Consider the following 23,156-nt stretch of genomic DNA (forward strand, 5'->3'; position numbering starts at 1 on the left):
AGTAAAACATTTTACATGTCGGGGCTAAAATTTCCTCTCTGATTTTGGTTATTGACCTGCCTGTAGTGGATTTCTTTTTTTTTCCCCTACAAGTTTTCAATGTTGTTATTGCTGTTGCTGTGACTGATACGATTTTTTCACCACTAAAATATAAAAGTAAAACAGATATTCTCCAAGTCTAAACAAAATATTCACCAGGGACACCAGTAGAAGGGGCATAACTAGACCCTTGGGAGCACAGCAAGAGAAAATTATTCTACCAGAAGATTCTGCTTTCAAAGTTATAGCTGTGGGGAAAGAAGGTAACAACCAATATAACAACCAAGTCCAAACGTTAGAGAAGAAAGGAGAAGAGTAAAAGAGACTCAGTAGAAGTATTCATTAAGGAACAAATGAAAAAATATGTCAGAGATCAAAGAGAAATAAATTACTGCTACTCTCTGCTTTATCAACACTGGAAGCCATTTTCATTCTCATATGAAGATATTTAGTGTACATACTTGGATGACTAGAGGTGCAGAGGGTAACTGTTAAATGAATACTTCTAAAACGTGATTTTTTTTCCTAAACTTGAGTTTCAGAGAAAAATGCCTATAGTAAATACATGTCAGAATATGTTTCTGACATAATTACTTAGTCGTAAAATATCATTGAAATAAAGGAATGTCAGATACGTGTTTATATATCAAACTGTGTGATAGTTTGACCGATAGTATAAAGTATACTCATTTAAGTGCTTTTCAGTTTTCATCCATAAACACAGGTAAGGCTTCTAGTGCTCATCAAGCACTTCCACATATCAGAAAGAACAAGTTAATTTGAGACGTTTATCAAAGGAGTTGCCTGAAAACCTTTCTAGAACCTCTTCTTCCGCCACTGTTTATGATACTCCTTCTACACCATTAACTGTAGGAATATTTTGCTTTATACGAGGTGATACTAATTCAAATTGGTTTAATAAATGGATATCTTCAATAACACCCTCTCGTGTTTCTTCTGTTTTGTCTTTGTGCATTGTATGTTTTACATGTGTACTCTCCTCTGAAGTGGCTTTAGTCTGGTTGAAAATAATATTTGAGGGCATACGGAAGGAGATCTTCTGCTCTGTTAAGGAGAGAGCTCTCATTAAAGGAGCCATAAACCAGAACAACCAGAACACAGAGACAAACCTGCCTACTCATGATAAGGGTGATTGTGATACGAAAAAAAAGTGGTCAGCAGCACAAATGCATAAGGATATATGGAGAGTGAGAAGATTTTTTTTTGCAGTTGGAAGGTTAATGAAATGAAGGGAGAAAACACAGAGACATAAAACCTAACCAATTAACATTAACAAAGACAACTGGAAAAAAAAAAAAAAAAAAGGTCATCCACACTAATTGATGGGCTATCAGAAACTACAGCTACACCAAATAATAATGATACACACCTGAGGGTCCAGGGTATTGAAGGAGGTCAGAGTGAGGTCTCAGCATCAGGGACTGGGGCAAGTGGGGCTGTTTAAGCTCCAGCCATTGAGTGGGAATGATGCATATCCCAAAAACCATCTACTGGGTGGACCAGCATGAGTGAGGGGTTCAGGTCCACGGCCTGGAGTGGGACCACAGAACACAGCCTGTGTGTCATGTGCTGGCTGCTGGGCCTCCACGTATTTTTATCTTCCCCAGTCCTGGTATGCATGGAGTTTGCACATATATTCACTGTCGAACCTTAAGCTGGACCAGCTGACAAGCAGGGCCACCTCAAGTCTGGGCCAGGGTATTAAGAGGGTGGAGGGTCCATGCTGATATTTGAGGGACCCATGGCTGTGGAATGCCTGTGGGATGAGTGTGTGAATGATGCACGTGTGCAGTGAGCACCAAGTTGGAACAGCTGCCAAAGGGGGGAGCCATGAGTGGGTAAGGGGGCCAGGATGTGGGCAGAAGTGCCAGGTGGACAGATAAGCCTTACCAGTACTTGAGGGAACCATGCATGTGCATGTGCTTGTGAACCTGAACTATGCTGTGTGTGTGCTGCACTAGTGACCTTCTGTCTCTGCCAACCCAAGAGAAAGAGACTTGGCTGTCTGTGCCTGTGCTTATTTACGTGAGTTGTCTACATAGGTGCTGTTAAAGGCAGAGCGTTGTCTGCAGCAGTCAGTGTGACCTCCCATGTCAGTGTCCTGCTTGTGTGTCTGGAATATGTGTGGAGCTTTGCTACTGGTTGTACCTGCAAACAGAAGAGCAGCAGCCATATACCTCAGCCTGAGCAGAGAACCCAGGTCCTCAGGCAGGGCTCCAGCACCCAGGCAGGGGGCAAACCTGGGCCAGAATGACTAGAAGAGGCAGACACTTTCTTAACATCGCTTAACTAATATACATACTGTAATGCAGAATTTATTCATTAAATTTGGAAATAAGTGAATTCTACACATTTTTCTTTAATTCAGTGCAGTTTTCAGTTGAAAAAAAATTATGCTGTTAATGCATATTTGTCAAGAATGCTAAGATACTTGCTAATTACTTTTTAGTAAAGAGGATTTTATTAAAATATAAAAAGGTCTTAACATTATGTGTGAAGCTAAAAATATTTTACACTTTTCTCTTGATTTGCCTATCAAATAATGGTTAAAAGAACACAGTGGACAATTTGTTTAGATGTGTCCTAATGATCTGTTCTTCAAATTTCTGCTTCTGTTATGAAAATATAAAATGGTAGGCCCTTCGTGGATGAAAGGTTGTTAACAACTCCAGTCTTGATATTCACATAATTCACACATAATTCAATCAACTTTTTATTTGTAAAGATTTAAGACCAAGAAGCCAAACTGACATCCAGATTCTGATTCAAATCACTAACAAATCAAACTGTGTGTTTCCTCTTCAAAACTGATTTCTTTAATCATATGCAAATGAAAGGCAAATAAAATGAAGGCAAAAATTTTGTTTGCATATTAAATAGGTTCAATACAAAAATGCATTCATCGCTCTCATTTCAGTGACAAATTAAGATTGTGGTTTGGTTTTTTGTTGTTTTTTTTTGTTAATAAAGACAATATCTGTCAAATTTGGTTTTGAAATTATAAATTTCACTCGATAAATAATTCTCATGTAACTTCCAATACATAGAGCAAAGACCACTTTGTATATTATTTTTGAAGACAGCTCAACTCTGTGTGGGAACTGGACATTCATTTTACGGAATAGGGGAGCATTTCATTGGAAAGCTGCCGTTTTTTCCTTAGCTACATTCTATGACAAAATTTCTTCCTGAAATTGCATTGGGCTATAACAAGTGTGCACGTTTTGGTGTCTCTTGTAGAGCAACCAAAAGAGCACTTCCAGGATACTCCAAAGGCAACAACATAATGCAAATGCATATCACCAAGCCAATATAACATTCTCACACATTAGGATCCTGAGTCTATGTGATCAGTTGAAAGGCCTCAGGAGTGCAGAAAGGAGTAAAAATGTTTCTAAGTTGTATTTCACCTTTCTGAATCCTAGCTGAGGTCTTGCTACTCATTAGAGCTCCCCAGAGCAATTTTGCCAGAGTACAGTGTGATCCTCCTTCTTTCTCTTCAGTAGCTTCTCTGTAACAAATATCTAAATTTGAAGCTATTTAGAAATTAGGATTAATGATGCTCACAAGGTGGATCTAGAATACTAGAAAACAAATTTCTCACTCCTTCCATCACCTGTCGGCTCCTCCCCTGCATCAAAGGAGAAGGTGGGTGTTTGTAAATTTCCAGGATCTTTAGATTCTTCAATGAAATACATTCAGTACCTGTTTCAGAAAGGGAGTCAGATGAAAGAAGCAGGACTCCCAAGAACTCTTTGATTCAGGCATGGATTCACAAGCTAATGCCAGCTAATAACATGCACTATTTGGTGTGGAATCACATTTTAAAATCAGCACAGTGAACAGGGAGCTCAGCAAGTGCAAAAAAAGCATTTCAGGGATAATGTGATCAATAAATTTCAGTCTGTGTCAAGAGTCTGATTACCATATCCCAGATGTAGTGAAAGGACAGACAGGGCACCAATAAAAAGGTCAGAATACAGCGCATAGCCATAATTGAGTGTACTACTTATAAAGAACAGCTGCAGGACTGTGTATTGCCATCAGTGAAGCAGTGAGACCTACTTTACATATTTTAAATTTAAGAAAATTGAAAGGACAGTCCCTTTGCACATTTTTTTTCTAGAAAATTAAGAGCAGCACACTGTAACAATACTTAAACAAACAAACAAAAAACAAGCAAGCACACATCCCCCCCCAAGAAAAAAGTCTAACTTACAGCAAGAGCTGATATCTGATCACATATCTAGATATGGGTTCAGATATGAGATCTTCATCATCCAAGTATTATTTCTGTTAAGGCCTCATTCTAAGTATCAAAGCAGAAAAGCAAATGAACTATGTTAGTGTGGCGTTAACACCTGTTTTAGTTCTGTAACTGCACTATTGTTTTTAATAAATTATAAACAGTACAGTGCTTCTCAACTTAAGAACAATACAGTTTGGATTTATGTAGCAGTTTAAAGGTTCCTTTGTCTTTAGCACTCCTGAAATCAAAATGAAAACTGCAGCTTAAGAGAAAAGTTATAAAAAAGAGAAAGAGGTCAATGATATAAGCGTTCCCTGGCTGCAGATTAGATGGGTTTCAACACTTGGCTGTGTTGAAAGGAAATCATTCAGTAAGAGTTTCTGGCTTTTAATACATCTGTATGTACTTAACATAAGATGTCAGTACCATTCTTGGTACTGAGAATACAGAAAGGAAGAGACACGTGTCTGCACATTCAGCATAGCTGGTAGATTCTCAGCCACCTGCGTTCATACCTGCTGCTCTAGAAACATGTCAGTATAAATATGATCTGCAAAATCTCATCCCAAAATGTATTATCACCTATGTAGCTGTGACTCTTTTTCTAATCTAATTATAAAACTTAGAAGAAACTGACAGGAATTTAAGAAAAAAAAATTGCATTCTACGTAATACTTATTGACCAAACTCCTGGGAACTAAGCCATATTGTTCAGATATTGTATAGCATTGTTCCTTAACAAATAACTCCAATGTTTTCTATTATATTTCAATGGCTGAGGTAACAAGGCTTCAAAATCTACAATTAGGATATCTAGTCAATCTTAGGAATTCCAAGTGCTGACGGATGTTAGCGATTATATGATTTCTGCTTGCAATGGAAACATGTTCCTATGAAATATTTATTTAAAATTGTTAATTAAGCTTTAAGGTATAATGGGTCAAGAATGACACCTATGTATTAAATATCTGCAGTAGAAATGTCTATCTATTATTTTAAATTCTTTCTCATTAAAGCACTTCCCTTAATCTTGCTGAATGTGTCAAAAAACAATAGACTTGATAAGCATAAAAAAAAAAAAGAAGAAAAAAAAAATCTACAAAAAGCTCCTTACTTTTCAGAGGACTTGTACCCCCTTATAACCCTCTCACAAGTAGCAGGAATTCATATTCACCATTTGCCTCAGGGAAAGAGTCCTTTAACTGTGGTTTATGTTCAAGGAGATACAGTTTCTACTGTACCCTCACACTTCAATCTGATAGCAGAAAAGAAACAGATATTATGCCTTCCTCTGCATCCCATTCAGACTATAACAAAAATGGTAATGGTACCCTCCATGTGTTTCATAAGAGGACATACAATAACCCATACATAGCCAGCTACAGCCATTCTGATGTCCTATGGTATCTTGTACATTAACTTGAAGCTGACAGACACAATTCAGGACTTACAGGAGACCAGCAGACTTTTGAAGCAGCAGCTGGAAGCCAGGAGGGGGACTCTAGGGCACACACCTGGGTAACAAACAACAGTTTGAATGGAAGAGGGGACTCTGGACACTTAGAAGTTAATTGCTAGATCTGAAATTCACCTAGCAATATGATCACAGCAACTTATCCTTATCTCGTCTTAAAAATTAACTTACATCCCCAACAGCAGAGTCAGGTAGCACTCCATGACCTAAGCGTTTTCTCCCACCTTCCTATACAGCAGGAAGAAAGATTTGGATGAAGGATTGAACATGCAGGTCTTCATGCAGCCCATAACTCTCTTCAGACAGGAGCTATATGGCTATAACTGCATAAAAAAGTGAGCTAAAAACCCTCATCACCCTTTTGTCCTGGAGGATGACACCATAGCTGAAGACATAATCTCTTTCTTTCTATTTTTCTGAGTATGGCAGTGTACCCAAGTGAATGATGCAATCTCTTTTAGGAAAGAACAACATCAGTCAGAAGCATGAGGGACATATGATTTGCCCCCTCCTGTCTTCACCAGAGTTTAACTCACAGCCATTTCATAGGCAAAGTGAGAGTCAGATGAATGAGGCTGGAAAGGTGGTTAAACTGTTTGACTTTCTGGCCTTAAATACTTGCTATCACAATCATTTTCTCTTATCTTTCAGGTTGTCTTTCTTTTTGCACTCACTACTTTGGCATTCTGAAGGGTAATGCTCATTTTAAAATATGTATAGACTTCATTTAAAATAAATGAATCTAAAACCCTTTGGGGCGAAACCATGCTTGGTGTATCTCAGCTAACTTCAACCAAGGTTGAATGCAGGCCTGTGTCCTATTGTTTGTCATGACCTTAGAGAAAAACAAAGAGACTCCTTTAAAGATGTGGGTTATTTTACATTTTCTACCTCATGGTCTAGTTTTATTTTACAACCTTAATAAAAACTTATATTAGTGGGATTTCATGTATTTATGTTTGAAAACATTTTTGAGCACTGTGATGAAATCAACGGAAATTAATGTAATTGTTTTGAGCCAGATTCAATAACTCTAATTACCAGCATTTCTAGTCTGACTGCATAATATGCTCAACTATCCAGTCTGCTGAAGGAAATTTAACTACCACTCACTCAGTGTTCTTTTATGTTTGCATAAGGAGAACAATCCGAAGAGTAAATAAAGAAAAAATGAATTTGTAAATTTCTGTTGGTCATAGAATTATCATAGAATTATCATTAATGATATCTCAGAGCTCCATAGAAATATATGGAAAATCCAATCAGGAATTTTTTGCCATGTTCTATTTACAATTAGATAAAATGATCTGACGACATTATATGAAGCAATGTGATATCACAGCAAAGCATTTTTTAAGTTGAAAAACATTTCAGATATCCTAAAAGAATTAGCTCTTTCTGATATGTTCTTGACTGTCTTTGTTCTCTTCTACACACTTATTTTTATATTTTAGTTGACTGAAAATTTCTTCAGTGGCTACACATGCGGAAAACAAACCAAAGAAAAAGACCTAGAGGCCTGATCATTTATCTGGATTTGATCAAGAAAAAAAAGCAAAGAGCAATCATAACCTACTTGTATACAGAAGAATTTTAAATACACATCCATGTAAATCCTTCTGTTGTTAAATTCCAAAATAAAAAAAATTGATTGGTATATCACTGAGTAATAGACATTTTGGCTTACACAGATATTTCTACAGATTTTTATCTAGAAAATACGCTATAGAACACAGGTACAAAGTATGGAAGATGCCAGCATTCCTTACTTATCACTGCTGACTCATATGGCTCTAAACAGTATGTTATTTTTTTAAGTTACTAAGTTATTAATGGACATGGTATCTCTAATACCCTGAGAAGACAGACAGAAAATAAAGACTGAGATCGTAATGTTCAATTGTGTGGTCACTAGAGATGGGACAAGTCACTAATCTAACGTATGATAGATAAGCAAAATACCTAGATTCTCCCTACTGAAAATATAATCATTTATATGTTCAGAGACAGTCAAGATTTGAAAAATTCTTTTGAATTTTTGTAACTATTTAAAGCTTTTTAGGGATATGGGATTATAGCTGATTCTTCTCAAGGCTGCAAATAAAGTGGTTCACTGAGTTCATTACATGTGGCTCAACAAACCACAATATTTATATATATACAGATCACACTATATCTACTTTAACATAAACATTGTAATGACACAGTAAACATGAAGCACAGAATATTTTTTCTAACATTCTCATTTCATAGAACAGGAGATACCTTTTCTATTCTGTCTTTAACTTTAGAAAATAAGTTTCCTATCCAATATCAGAAACACATGCGTATTTAACTTTATGTCTATATGTTTCAGCAGTAGATTTCAATTTGCATCTCTATGATGTTCACTTTTACTTGTCCACAGACCCAGCTGAGGCACATCAAAGACATAGAAATCTAGATATCTTGTGTAACATGCATGTCTAGAAGCTCAGCTATTCCTTGCTATTTAATCTGAAGTGACTATAAACAGCAAATTCACTGTTAGTCTGATACACTCTTCACATCTTTTTTTTTCTTTTCTGAATAGAAAAAAGTCATTTCTCTGCAGGCTGGTGTTATAGCACCACTACACTGTTCATAGTACTCTAAATTTCTGAGTTTTGTAGCATTTCTCTTCAAAGAGATATGTATCGAACTTCTTATTGCAGGATTGGTAAACAGCTAAGAGTTCCAAGTCTCCGTCATTTCCAGAAAGAGGTACTAGGTCCTGTTTATGTTCCCAGCTTGCTTTGTCCATTTTAGTTCTTCTTCCACTCTGGCCAGTTCTTATATTTTGTTGGCTGGTGCTTGTGTCAAGCATATTTTTTTTCTGTTCAAGTGCAGATCTCCACCTTTATGGTGGTTGTGATAATCCCAGTAAAATCCAATATCTCAAGGAATCAGAATCCTTTGTCTTGCTAAGAAATGCAGTAACCACTGATGTTTAGAGATGTGACCAACGTTTTTTAAATAATTGATTTAAAGAACAGTGACCAGATTCACTCAGAGGGATGAAGGGAGCCTCAGTAACTCTGAACATCCAGTCTTAAATAAGTCAGCAGGCTGCACAGTGATAGAGTGCCCAATGGGAACTCAAAGCACCTGGGAAACCAGACTCTCTTCAGGAGATTCAAATTATAGTTTTTTATTTTTAGATGTTCAGCACTCTAAGGCTTCATTTAGTGATAACATAGATCTTCCCTTTACATACCACTATAAAAATAAAATTGTTTACTTCAGTAGGTTTTTTTTCCAAAATAAATACATCAGAAAGTAGTTTAATATAATTTGATGTGGTTTTGTATATATTTGTAGATATCTACAATTTAGTACCAGCTTTTGTGAACTATGTTTGACCCCGACCTGGATTTTTTCTGTAGTTATTAGGGTTTCACATCCTCTTCTGAACTGTGTCAGACAGAAAGCTGAACTGTAGGTACCACACAAAATGGACGCAATCTGAGCTGCTGCTCTGCAAAGTGGCTAATACACTTCAGATTGCTGAATATATAATGGTCACTAATAATAATGCACAGTAATGATCACTAATAATCATGCACAATAATTTTCCAAATGCACAATATATATAGATAAACCCACATGTTATAGATCTTAAGAAAATAACGTTTTGTTTACCATTTGGTCTTTGACCCTTTTTTGCAACTGAGAGAAAAGATGAGGAGAGGAAAATAAGGTAGGAAAATTGCTTCATGAGGAAATGTAAAAGTTACTGATGGTAACATTGAATACATTTTTTTTTTCTCTAAGGCAAAGTAGTTATTGAACAGTTCATTCATAGATCACATTCTTAGATGTTTTACATATTTATCAAAAGAGCTGAACATTTTCACTCAGGTGTAGAATACAAGAGTCTTAAAGAAATGCATGTACTTTTAAAATTATTTTTCCTCACTGAATTTATATATATATATATATATATATATATATATATATATATATATATATAAATAATGGTTATTTTCCCTCCTTCAAGGAAAAAGTTCCAAGGTACAACATACTCAACTGAGTTATTTTTGCATCTGTCCAAGACCTTGGCATACTTCCCTGTGCTCTTCTATCCTCAACCCTAAGGGCAGCCAAAGGCAAAAGTATTTTCGGCAGGCTAAGAAACAATGTAAGCTTCAGGGATTTCTGGATGACAGATTTTAAACTGTAACCAAAGTAGAGGTGTGATTAAAAATAACAAGAGCTAAAACCTCTCTCTGAATTTTAAAGGAAAATGTGTAATTTTAGCTTTCTTCAACATCATAACTGATGACTGAATCATTTTAAAGTTATTCACAAAAGTAAAAATCAGGATCAATCTATTATGTCATTTGATCCATGTCCCTAAATAATACAGTAAAACTCTGTAAGTACATTTTGCTACCATTTTTACAGTCGGAGTTCAGATGGTTTGAAACCGCTCTTGCTGTGCATAAGGTGCTGATGTCAAATGCCTGTGCACCTGTTGGCTGTTAGGGATTTTCAGTTCTTAAATTCTGAAGAAAGTCTGATCATTTCATTACGTTGAGAGAAGAATGTATAATCACAACAATGAAAAAAACAACTGCTTCTATAGGTAGCTCAGCCTAATTAGCAAAGCTGCTTTTAGAGACAATATGGCATTAAAATAATGTAAGGTAGTGAATAGTCTCAGCGGAAATACGGAAACATTTGTGGAATTAGGAATTAATTCAGTGTAAAGCAATATTTATAGTTACAAAATTGGAATCTATTCTACACAAAGACCTAAGTCCATATGAGTAATGGTATATTCATTGGCAGTTCTGTCACACATCTTGAGAGTGTGGTCACTGAACAAATTACATGTAAATTTATAATAAATTCACTTATTCCAGACAAAATCACCAACAGATATTAAAAATAAGGAACTTTATTGTGAATATAAAACAAATCCTGTTTTCATTTCGTTTAGAGCTATTTCTGATCTTTCTGATCCCTTCCAGACACTTCTTATGCAAGCCAAATTAGCTTCCCTCCCTCCCCACCCCTCACCCTGCCTTGAAGAGTATAATACCTTTCCATTATCAAATTATTGCATCCAAGTTACATGAGTAGGTTGCTTGAATTCCCACCTGTCTTTTCTATTCAAAAGCATGTTATGGATAAAAGGAATTAAAAATCAGTAATATATCTTCAGTGTAAGAAAAGACTAACCACAGAATTACTGCTACTCTGGTTACAATGATATTAGGAATTTTAGTTCAAATTACGTGAAGTTAAAATGATAAATACACAAACTACCTTTTTCTGATGTAGTGCTCATCCACTCACTGGCCCACTGAGTCTAAAGTAGGGACTTCAATTTGGGTGCATAAGGCAGGGGCTTGTGGGGGGGGGAATCCTCATTCTGTTGACACTATAATGCTGATCTTGGTGGTTTCCTCCTCTTCCCTCTAAGACTAGCTTGAGAACACTTTTGTGTTTGCTGATACACTTTACACCTTGATCATTCTTCATTGGTCTGCAACCCTAAATAGACCTGAATTTGTTATCTGCAGTGTGTTTCACTTATGCTAAATACTTGCTTTTTGTTCTCTCTCTCTCTACAATTACTTTTACCTGTTTTTCACCATGGCATTCCTGTGATAAGTGGTTGATCACTGGTGAGTTGTTTGTAGTTCTGGAGTCTCCCATGTCACCCTGAGTCTACAATTTTAAGGTATTAAATACAGGTGTCTCCAGATAATCTCATTTGGTCTCCAACAGCCACTGCAGAAGGGTACACACTCATTTACAAATTGAGTCATGTATGCGTGAGTTAGAGTTTCTAAAACTGAACTGCAGGTTTAAGTTTAGGCAACTGAATATCTTCAGAAGCTCCAACAACTTTTCTGAAAATCTGTAGCTAAATCAAACTGAGAAGAAAAATACAGTAACTCCCCAGCTGACAAAAAGCTATAGGGTGGACTCGATTATCTGTCCAGTCCGGCCTGTTTGTCACAGTCTGGTCAATCAGCATAGATGTTGATCAGAATCAGCTATAACAGATGTTGGCTTTTACTCAGCTGTTAATATTAGTCCACAGAAAGGAGAAAATGATACAGCAGAGGAGTTAAGGATGCTGAGAAGGAAGGGCAGAGCAGGTAAATGGAGAGGAAGTGAATGCATCACAGAAGGAAGAGCTTGGGACTGCAGGGAGGTAGTGCAGGAATTGCCTTATGGATGCTAAAGCAGAATGATACAGATACATGCAACAAAAGTTATAGAAAAACAGACTTCATTAGTTTTCCTACTGATTAAACATTTGGCCTCATTTATTTTGAGATAATGTTGTGTGAGGATTTCTTTTTTTTCTGTCTTCTGCGTCTGGAATTCTTGGTTATTCGTCAAGTGATGTATGTAATGATACAATTTGCCTTGCACATGTCAGAAAGATGACTTCAGTCTCTGCCTCATGCCCCTGGCTTCCTTGAAGGACGTTTTGTTCCTACATCTATCCACGCCAATCCTCTGTAAGTAGACATTTTTCTTCAAATCAGTCCCGTCCCCTCAGATCATTCTTTTTTCTTTAATCAGTTAAGCTGCCCATTTCTCACATTTTCTCGCCTTTACTACCTACTTAACAGATTCCACTTTTATGTGTAGGTCCTACACAAATCACTTTCACATCACTTCTGTTCCACACCAAGTTTTCCATCTTCTACAATCAGAAGGAGTGATTGTTTCCAGGAGGACCTTCATCTCTAATCTGGGGCTGAAGGAGGAGTAACCAAATTTAAAGCCTTTTGATCACCTTTTCTTCTTCCTAGGGAAGAGTTGCAAGGATGAAGAAGGAACAAGCAGAAGGAGGATATATCATTTTATTAAAAGGATTAATAAAGAATCTGACCTAATAATCTTGTTCTTTCTATATCTGCTTTCTCATGTAATTTAGGAAACAAAACCTTCATAGTTTATACCACTCAAGGAGACAGACCTGAGGAGAAAGTCTTTTTCTCCTTAAGAAAACTTACTGGACTAGAGAAACTTCCTATGTCACTGAAAAATTACGCTTAGTCCATTGCAAAATCTTATTATTAAAATTTTTATACTGTTGTTTGGAAGCATTGTCATGATTAGGCATATTATATTCTATGTAGCTTTCTTACACATTTCTTTTTAAGCACTAGGCAACAGTAACTTGTAGATTCAGCTGTTCTTGTTGTAATTACTCTAAGCCTCCAGTCTCAATAAGATAATTTTAAAACATACCATGTCACCTGTCAAGACACTAAGGACTTTCTGACACACTAATAACTGCAGCAGTTGTAATTCACACATTATGGCTTTGGGTTTTGTTTTTCACTTTTAGAACAGATCTCTGAACATATCTATTTCAAAGTAATAATAATTTACATGCTAACTTTGTTAGTATTGCAAGTGAATATGCTTGTGTACAGATTAAGATTTGTTTCAGTTAGGGAATCAGAAATTGTGATGGGAGTGATGTTAAGAAAAATCAGGTCCGTGAAGCTGTTGTGTTCTTAGCAACAAAGGCTACAGCCCTTGATGGTTCTTAGTCCCTGAAGCCAAGGTGAGCAGCCTTGAAAGCTCTTTGACAATGAAGTCAGTACTATAAAGTGTAATTGCCATCTTTCTCTAGCTTCCTTACGTATACCAGATACATTTATACTATTGAACCCTCGACATCAAAGGAGGTTCTCATTTGCTCCTAGTGCTGCTTATGCTGTATTAATATATGTTTTTTCTAGTCACCCTTGTGGATTTGGCAAGACGTCCTGCCTATTTGCAGTCCCTTCTGCGTACCTTGTTCTTTGTTCTCCAACTTGAAAGACCTATGGTTTGGATGCCTCCTAATCGCCATCACCACAGTCTTTGTTTGTCCTTTAGTTTGTCACATTGCACACATATCTTTGCAAAATGTCTATATATTTTATTTGGCTATGTCATCACAGTATTACAAAGCACTTATACACTGTTGTTGGTCTCATTATTGTAGTACACTTGTAACTGGTTTTGAGGCATATTAATATTAATTGTATCCTGATTAATGCACTTTTACCCCATAGGTGTCACAGGTGTCTGCTTGAGTTGTATAATTGTCAGTAAAACATTTTTCTTTGGTAGTCACAGTTATCAACCTTGAGACCTAAGAATTTCATGGAATATAAATGATTTATATGGTACCTTGACCAAGTGAAAGAAAAAACGATGAAACAACTTTTTAAAACTTCAATGCAAAAACCAAAAACACTATAAGTACAAATATTAGAAAAGAGAAAGAAAGGAAAATAAAAAGCAATTGAATTCTGAGCAAATTTTGGAGATGAAAACTATACAATTTAAGTAAAGGGAAATAAAGAAATAACAATATCTTGTACATCTGCCAGAGAAAATGAATATCAGAGCTTTTACAACTTTCATTCAGTCCCACCCTTGGAAGTCTGTTCAGACTTAAAATCAACAGAATAATTTGAAAACCCAGGCTTTTTGTTTGTTTGTTTTTAATATTCAACCATCTTCCATTGAACATGCATTAGAAATTACCTGAATCTTCTTGTGTATGAAAGTTGATAATTCTTTCACATTAATGTCTCAAAATGATGTAACTGAACATCTGTAGTAAGCACAAACTGCCAGCCAAGTTGCCCCATCAGTCTGCTGTAGACCACGATGGAAATTCTCACCCCCATGGGAGCTCCTGTGCCTTGCGCTTTATGCGCAGTGGCTGGGCTTCATCTTGCCTAGCTGAAGATATCTACAATGTAGATTTCGGTGACTGAGCTAATTGCCTTAGGATTTGTTTAGTCAATACTTTTTGTTCACAAAAGAAGAGATGTTTCTAGGATGTCGTCCATCTGATGGGATGAGACATAACATGCTATTTTCTTTCGATTGGCTGTGAAGGGAACTGGGGGTAATTAGCTCAGATATCTGTATTTAGCAAGACACCCACCCCGACAGCAGAATGTCCCCCAACTGAAAGAATGTAGTTTGCATCTCTATGCATTTACCTGTGCAGCCGAGTAATAAGATACTAACAACTCAATGTTTAACTTGCAAAATATAACAGTATAGCAGAAAGGTGTCAAACTCATTTTCCCCAGGGTCCACATCAGCATTGTGGTCACCTTCAAAGGGCCAAATGTAATTTTAGGATTATATAAATGTAACTACTCCCTGATATTGCAGGTAGTAAATGGCTGAAAATCCGGACCCATTAAAATCAGTAGGACATTTGGCATGGCACCAGTTTGGGCCCTGCATTCCTTGTGTTCAGAACCAGAAAAAAAAGATAGATATGTTTCTTTCCTGGGGAAGTAACTGCAGTGAAGTTAGTTGACTCTTTTCTGCCTTTCTGATTAAGTCAAAGCCAAATGTAGTCTTGACTTCCTTCTTTCAGATCAGCTTGGTAAGCTACATTTGCTTACATTACTTATCTTGTCATTTAGAAACAGGTATTACTAAAATAGCATCAGTCTATAATTTATGTCTGGTTTAAAGTTTAACCTCTATCCTGAATTTATCTCTTATTTCATCTTTCCCATGAAAATACATTTGAGTTTAATAGTGTGGGAGTGTATTTCTTTCAAAGTGCTGTCTTTGCAATTTTTCCTAAATGCAGCTTGGAAAGACTCCCATTAATTTCATCAGATTTGGTTTAGGTCCTTTGTTAAGGAAAAACATTTTATTTTAAGAATTCTGTATTGCCAGTTACCATATTTCCATACAGAAAATATTTTTTAATTCATTTTTGAATTCAGCATATCACATAAAGGCACTACAAACGTAACAAATACACAGAGATTTATACAAATTGGAAATCTTTTTTAAGTCAATATGCCAAAAATAACTAATAGGAGATGGTTATACAAATTACATCAATATGAAAGTTGATGTGATTTAAAGTAAGAAATAAAAATAGATGGCTGAGATGAGTGATTGAAAAGTTGATGTAAAACTGATGTGATTTAAGCCCAGAAATTGAAGCAGACAGGGAAAATAAAGCAATTCAAAAAACTGATGTAGTTCTAAGTGAACAATGGAAATGGAGAGCTCAAATAAGATCGATGTAAAACTTGAAGAGATTTAAGATGTGGACCAGAGAGGTAGAATACGTGCAACTGAAAAACGTATGTGATTTAAAGAGAAGACTGGATGCAATGATGTGGAGAAGAATTAACTAAAAAACGGGTATAGTTTGAAGAAATAGAAATAGACAGCTGAATGATGACTGATAAATGTCAAAAACTAAGACACAGTATTAGATCACTTGCTATGTCCTTGCCGATGTCCAGGATAAACCCTGCATTAAACCCATGCCAACTCCTAAACCTAAATTACAAATGCTTTTCTAAGAATTTTCTTGGATTTCATTATCTTTTGGATGGAATTCTTTTTCAGACCTGAAGTTTTCTGTGGAACCTTATATGCTTGTGCTTCTGCAGTTCCAAAACCTAAGATTTTGACCTGAGCATGTCTCTTTTTATGACTTAACGGTGGCTTTCATACCTATCTTCTGGTTCATGATCACCTCTGTTTCTCAGCATCCAAAGATTTTAGAATATTATGAGACATTGCAGAAAAATGTTCTTTACATTTTTGTCAGTCAGGGGTTTTCACAAAGCTTGAGTGATACTGTATTGTGCTTAGAGAATAGGGATTTGAATCATGAGTGAACCCAACCTTGGCACTAACATTGACAGCTCCTTGGTTCTGGACAAGACACTTTATTTTCCATTGTTAATTCCTCTTTTTGTAAAATTATGACCACCAAAAAAAAAAAATAATAAATTCTTTATCTGTGAGTTGTTTCAGTTATCAGCTGGGGCTGGGTAATAGGTAACTTTAAGTACACGGTGTGACACCCATTATTGGATCAAATCCTCAGAAAAGACAATTAGAGTGATGTGATTTAAACTTGAAGTAGATCTGTTATGGTTAGAAGTACATGTATTGATATTCTGTTTGGTCTGCACTAACTTTAGAATTTTTGGACTGAAATACTGGTCTATAGCTATATATCCTTTCAGGTGCATATTGCATGTATCAGCTGATGAAGAAGTTAATCTCTACAGTTTTGTACTCTGAGTTTTAGTGTTTTCTGGAGCTGCCAATACAGATCTGACTTAGGAAAAATTTGAAATTTTGTCCATTTTACTACTGAATACAAAGATGACTCTGTTCTGGATGTGGTTTACCTAATAAATAATCTGTTTGTGCTTAAAAGAATATAAATAAGTAAAAGGTGCCACATCAGTAAGGGTAGAACAAGTACTCACACAAGGCACATTGTTAATGGCAATTAATTTTTCTTCTCTGATCTGCTATCAGGTGAAGATATAGTAAAGCTCCTGATTGTGCTGTCCCATTCCCAGTTGCATGCCACAACACAAGTTTCTATAGTTTTCCATGGAGAATGAAGCTGTGAAGGAAATCATGAGTGAGATAACACTTGAAAAGATTAATCATTAATTCCAGAAATTTAACTGAAAATCCTAGGGATAAAGTTTTAGAATTATTTTTCCTTAACCATGAAGACGACTTAAGTGGGTTTTTTTTGGAAAAATAAATAAATAAATAAATAAAAATAATAATAATAATAAAAAAAACACCAAACACAAAACAAGCCCTTTTATCCATTCGTGAAACAAACTATGAAAAAAAAAAAAAAAAAAACAAAACACTGTTGAGGAATTTAGATGAATTTTATAAATTGGTGTTGTCAAATGAGTAATTTAGTAATATATCTCACAGTCCAAGTGATAACTTATAAATTCAGACTTCTGGCTCTTCACATGCAAACACTGCTGCATACCCTTAATTGTGTGGACTATCCCATTAACATAGCCATGCAACCATGTTTTAAATTCATGAATATACAGAACTGTTTGCAGCAGTGGGGCCAGATTAGTAGAGAGTACACTAAAGTCAAAAGTAATAAAGTAGTAGTATATCACATTTTTATCTGCCAGTGGGAAGGGTCTCTGTGAGTATAGACACATTATTACTAAATCTAAATTTAAATTACACTCATTTTTGGTACTGCTTTAAAGAAGACGTTGAAGTATTAAAATTATGATTAGCCCTTGATACTCATCCAAGCATAAGTTAAGATTTATGACTGAAGTAGGGGAGAAAAAAATTAAAAAGCATCCAATCTGCTTACTTGCACATATATTTTTGTTGTTAGTACTTTTGGATGGCAATCTGTTTCCCACTTCTTTCTGCTTAGAATCCAGATATTCAAGACCGACGTGTTGTTATATAAAGTTATCCATTACTTCTGAGCCCTACTCTTGGAGGTTAAAACATTCCATGCCTATGCAAATATACATGTGTGCATGTATATTGCACAGTCATAATTTATCTCTTTGATGGAGAGTGGATTACCCAGACACTGTCTTAGATTCCTGTTTACAGACAGATCCAAGGAAAGAAATTTGAATTTAGTGTACATGAGAATTCATTTCTCCCTTTTCTGCAAGGTAGGTGGGTACTGGATTGAAACTCAAAAAACCTGCATCCTAATCCCAGCTGTTCCACTAGGCTGCTCTGTTGCTCCTCCCAAGTCACCAAAATATGCCAAAACTTTAAAGGAAAACAGGTCAAGTACATAAGCCTTCCCTGAGAATATGGTTTCCTTTCTGCACTACGCTTTCATGATTCATTAGTGGGACTAAGTGGATGGTACATTCTCTTGATTCCTCTTTTGGAAGAACTGGTTTTCACTTTCACAGAAAAGACTGGAGACTAGATACTGCAGATTTAAGAAGTACCCAGAGATCTAAACAGATTCACTACTAACAAAAGCAATACTGATGACTATTGTATTAGTATAGTAGTGCCCGTGTTATTCATACATTCATACTCTGGATCTCCCTGGTCCCATTAAGCCTATCCTTGTCTTTTGGATGCCAGAGTAAAGTCAGGAAGGTAGTGAGGAATCTTATACCATATCAGAGATAAAAGAAGAATTTTTCCTGAGATCAGTACCGACCACCCAAGCCATACTCCCAAGGGGAACTTACTGTCATCAAATAGCTTTCAGCTGTCATATAAAGCCTTAAGAAAAGCTAAAGGTCCTTCCAGAGCTCAGTGAACTCAAGGCAAAACTTGCTTTTGCTGGAAAGGGGTAAGAATTAAACAGCAGGGAAGTGACATGACAGAAGACCATAAAGACAAATTCAAGATAAAACTGAAGGAAAGAAAAGCAAAAGCAGATAATTAAATTAATAAGGAGAATAGTTCAATGAACAAGAAGGTAATGAAAGGAACGAGAACTGAAGTATGTGAGACACATAACCAATAAAGGGTAGAACACAAAAATTAGCTATTACAGAAGTAGTAAAGGGGAAATTGCCTTTTAAACAGAAATTTGAAAAGGGCAACAAAAGTAGAAGGATGAAGGATATAATTGACTAAATGCTGCTAAAAATCTTCTGTGTCTTCATCACCGTTCGTGTTACCCTTCCCCCGCTCCCTCATTTTTCTGTTTCTTTCACCAATTTGGTGCTGAAGTTTTTCCTGCAGTGATCAGCAGTCAATACCAAAGATTGTCTTAAAAGAACCATTTACTCTTTGTTTCAAAGGCAAGTCAAAGTTCTGTATGTTTATTTGTTACAATTTACAGCTGGTAAAATTCACACATACCATATTTGCTATTATAATGGCCACAGTTCCCTCCTGATTTTGCCATCAGGAACAAGAACACAGTCATTATGCACATTTGCTCTAAAAATAAAGCAATCCATTACTCACTACCTACAAGTCAGGGACTGTAGTCGCATGGCATGTGCAGCCATTAGAGAAGAAAACACACTATCTGAGAGGTATCTTCTATCAAACTACCAGAGAAAGTCTTCTGAATAAGGCAGTTGAAACATGTAGGAAATAAGCCTCAGCAGTGATCTGTACTGAGAGGCAGGTAAGTAGGAGGGGAGATAATGTCACTGACTTGATACTGTTAGAAAAAAGAATAATTTCCGTGGTGCGTATTCATTGTGCTTTCAGAGGAAACACAAATGCTTTTGAGAAGAAAAAGCGTGGCATTTATTACCTTTACTTTGACAAACACAGTGCCGTTGAGTTCCACTCATGGCCAAGGACCTCACTGTGATAAATGCATTAGATGGATAACAACGTTCAGTGCTTCTCTATGGGTGTTTTGTATCACTGGTAAATCTAAATAATAACTAAAAAAAAAAAAAAAATCGGATAGCTGACCTTGGGCAAATGACACTCTCCTTAAGTTTTAGTGGCATATCTGCAAAACATGGATAATAAAAGCCTTTTTCATCAACTTTATATAATTCATAAGGAACTTCGGAACCCAGCTTGTCTCACTGTCTAATACACTGATATCCTATTTTTGGTCAGAGTTTGAAAATGCTTTTCTAATACAAATAAAAATAGTGCTTCTCTGTTCCATTTATTTTTGCCAAAAGCTGAATAAAACATATGAGATTCTGCAGACATCAGATAAAGTAAATGTACCTCCTTAATATATTGTACAGTATCTGTATTAGAGGGCATGCTATATCAGCTATTCTATAAGAACAACCAAATCTTGTTCAGACAACAATTTCAATTATTTCAAAGAAATTTAAGCACCCCACAACCTTGCAGGGTACTTAATATGTTATAGGTCCAGCTGACTCACAGTATCTATTTCTAGATGGAATGAGAGTTTGCTAAAGACCCAATTTGCTATCATAATAACAATAATTTTAGGACAAATTGATTACTCCCAGACTTTATCTTGTCATTTGGTGAGTGTGGGAACAACAGGATATACAGCTCCAGCCATCCAGATGATACAGGAAGATCAATACTAACATGACCATCCGGACAGTCAAAGAAATAGTACTAACATGATTAAATCACAGCAAGTAGTCAAAACATAAAGGCCTTGGAAAGGTTATACAGAAGTATGTTTTTTATGAGTGTAAGGAATATGGTATCTCAGGCCGGAAAACTGCCTCAGTATGTATGATGTGTGAATGTTGGGCCTGGGTGTGTGAATGAGTGGGTCAGAACACTGCCCACAAGATATGCATGGGAACGTGACTGAAAACAGTCACGCAATGAGTGTGCTGTGTTTGGCATAACATTTTTTTTAAAAAGCATCTTGTCTAACCTCTTGGTACAGGCCAGTATCTGTAAACCTATAAACTGATAACTGTTAATAAAAGAGTGCTCAGCTCAGCTCTGCCTGGCTCTGCTCTTGCTGCTAGCAAGAACTCTGTGTCTGCAACTCTTTGTGTCCGTATGCATGTCTGTACGCATCGTTCTCCTCACTGGAGGTGAGAAAATAATAATTAATTACCATGAGCCCCTCTTGAAAAAAACTATCTGTAAAAATAACCTTATAGTTTTTATACCAATTCAGTGAAAACACTTGAATTTGCTTTTAAATTAATTTTTTCCGTACTGAATGTTCACTGATACTGGAAGTTATCACATAAAAAAAAGCAACTTAACTCAGCAAGACAGAAAAGCACTTTATACAGACAAAACCTGAGAGTCAGGGACTCAGCTCTTGTACTTAAAGAGCTTCATCTGCTGAAACCATTGAAGCTACACAGATTTACAATAATGAAAGAAACTTTCAGCCTCTCCGTCCCTGCAGCTCAAGGCTTTACCACTCTTTGAACCCTAACACTAAACCTAATCATTGAGGTGGGCTGATCCTGAGCTCACAGGTGCCATCGATGATCCAGAGGATATGACAGCTGTGAGGGGAGGAATCTTGGCACAGCACTGCTGTTATTTTGGCATGCCTTTTTCAACCCCACTGCAAAGGGCAGTCTAGCTGAAAGGTTATTTAGTTAGCCCCCAAAAGCTCTAGGCTTTTTGATTTTTCATTTTCCTTCATAACAGGCTATGTTTTTTCAGTGAGAATAAGTGATGTCCCTGCAAAATACTGAGTCCTTGGACAAAAGTAAAATGGAAGCAGAGATTCAAACATGGATTTTTCTATCTATAACAAAAGTTTCTGGGAAACAGACAAGAGACTGTTTAATTCGAGATACAACTCATCTTTAAGATGGATTACTTTGCTTTTTCTTCTTTTTTACCTGAATTTTTTGTCTCATTTTCTCGGCACATCTTATAATGTATTATGTGCTTGTATCCGTGACCTTTTTTACAAGCAGAAAAATAACAAGACTTCTAAAACATAAAGAAAACATTGGGATTCCATTTAAATTTGTTGAATGATTTTCAAATCCGTATTACTTGCTTTAACTCAACATTATAAGTCACCAACTACTGATGGACTGATTGCTTATGCTTATTTAAGTCAGCAACCAAAAATCTGAAGCCACGTTTTTAAGAATACAATTACATCATGTGGCCCAGAATAGATAGGTTCTAAGTCAGTTTGAATTGTGGAATCTTGCCTCTCTGTCTCTTAGCTAAGAACATACATTTTCCAGAGATTGAATGCTAAGATATAGACAGGTTGCACAGTTAGTGATATTCACCTGGCCTTTCACCAACTTCTTCCAAGAGATATTTATTATGTTATAAACCACGTTTTTATTTTATTCACCCTTTGGTGAATAGCAAATTTCCCTCTTGTGAAAGATTGGTTAATAATACATCTACAGTGTTACGCTATTATGCATCTGTCTTTCTTTCTTGATTTAGAAGTAAGAGGGTGACCTCCCAATATAGCTAATTTAATCTGCAAAAATAACCTTGCAAATTGACTTGCCAGAAAATAATATTAGATGAAATCTTTGTTCTATTGAACCTGACTGTCATTAGTGATTCCCCATGAAAGGCTTAATCTACAATTGTAAAAAATCTCTGCTAATGTTGTCAGGTTTCATAAACTATCTATTTTATTAAAGAATTAGTGATGCTGATTCTGGTGGATTTGCAATATTTGTGTAGAAAGTCTGGATCTGATTCAAATTCAGATCACCTTTAGTATTAAAGTTTGATAGAGCTGAAAAAGTGCTGCAACAGCATTAGTAGTAGTGTAAGTCAAGAGTATATAGTTTTAAGAAAATGTTAATTCCTCTAGGAATGTGAAACATTTTGTATCCTATGAAAAGCAAGAGTTAGATCATTGGAACATTTTCAGTAGTCACCATTAACATGAGTACAAGTTTCTTTTTACCTAAATAAACATACTAATTATTTGAGGTGCTCTATGTCAACACATAGCAAGGGCCAATCTTTACAGCAAAATGAATATGTGATGGTACTGCACACTGTAGGTAGTCCTGAGAATTTTGATATTAAAATAAATCAATTTGAAGTAGATTTAAGAGACAAATATACTTAACTTAGCTAAATACTCAAGCAAACACACAACAGCCATACTGAAGAGTTGAAAATTCTTTGTACATATTTGGAGCAATATCTAAA

The sequence above is a fragment of the Columba livia genome, chromosome 1, assembly GCF_036013475.1.
Source record: "Columba livia isolate bColLiv1 breed racing homer chromosome 1, bColLiv1.pat.W.v2, whole genome shotgun sequence".
Taxonomy (NCBI): Eukaryota; Metazoa; Chordata; class Aves; order Columbiformes; family Columbidae; genus Columba; species Columba livia.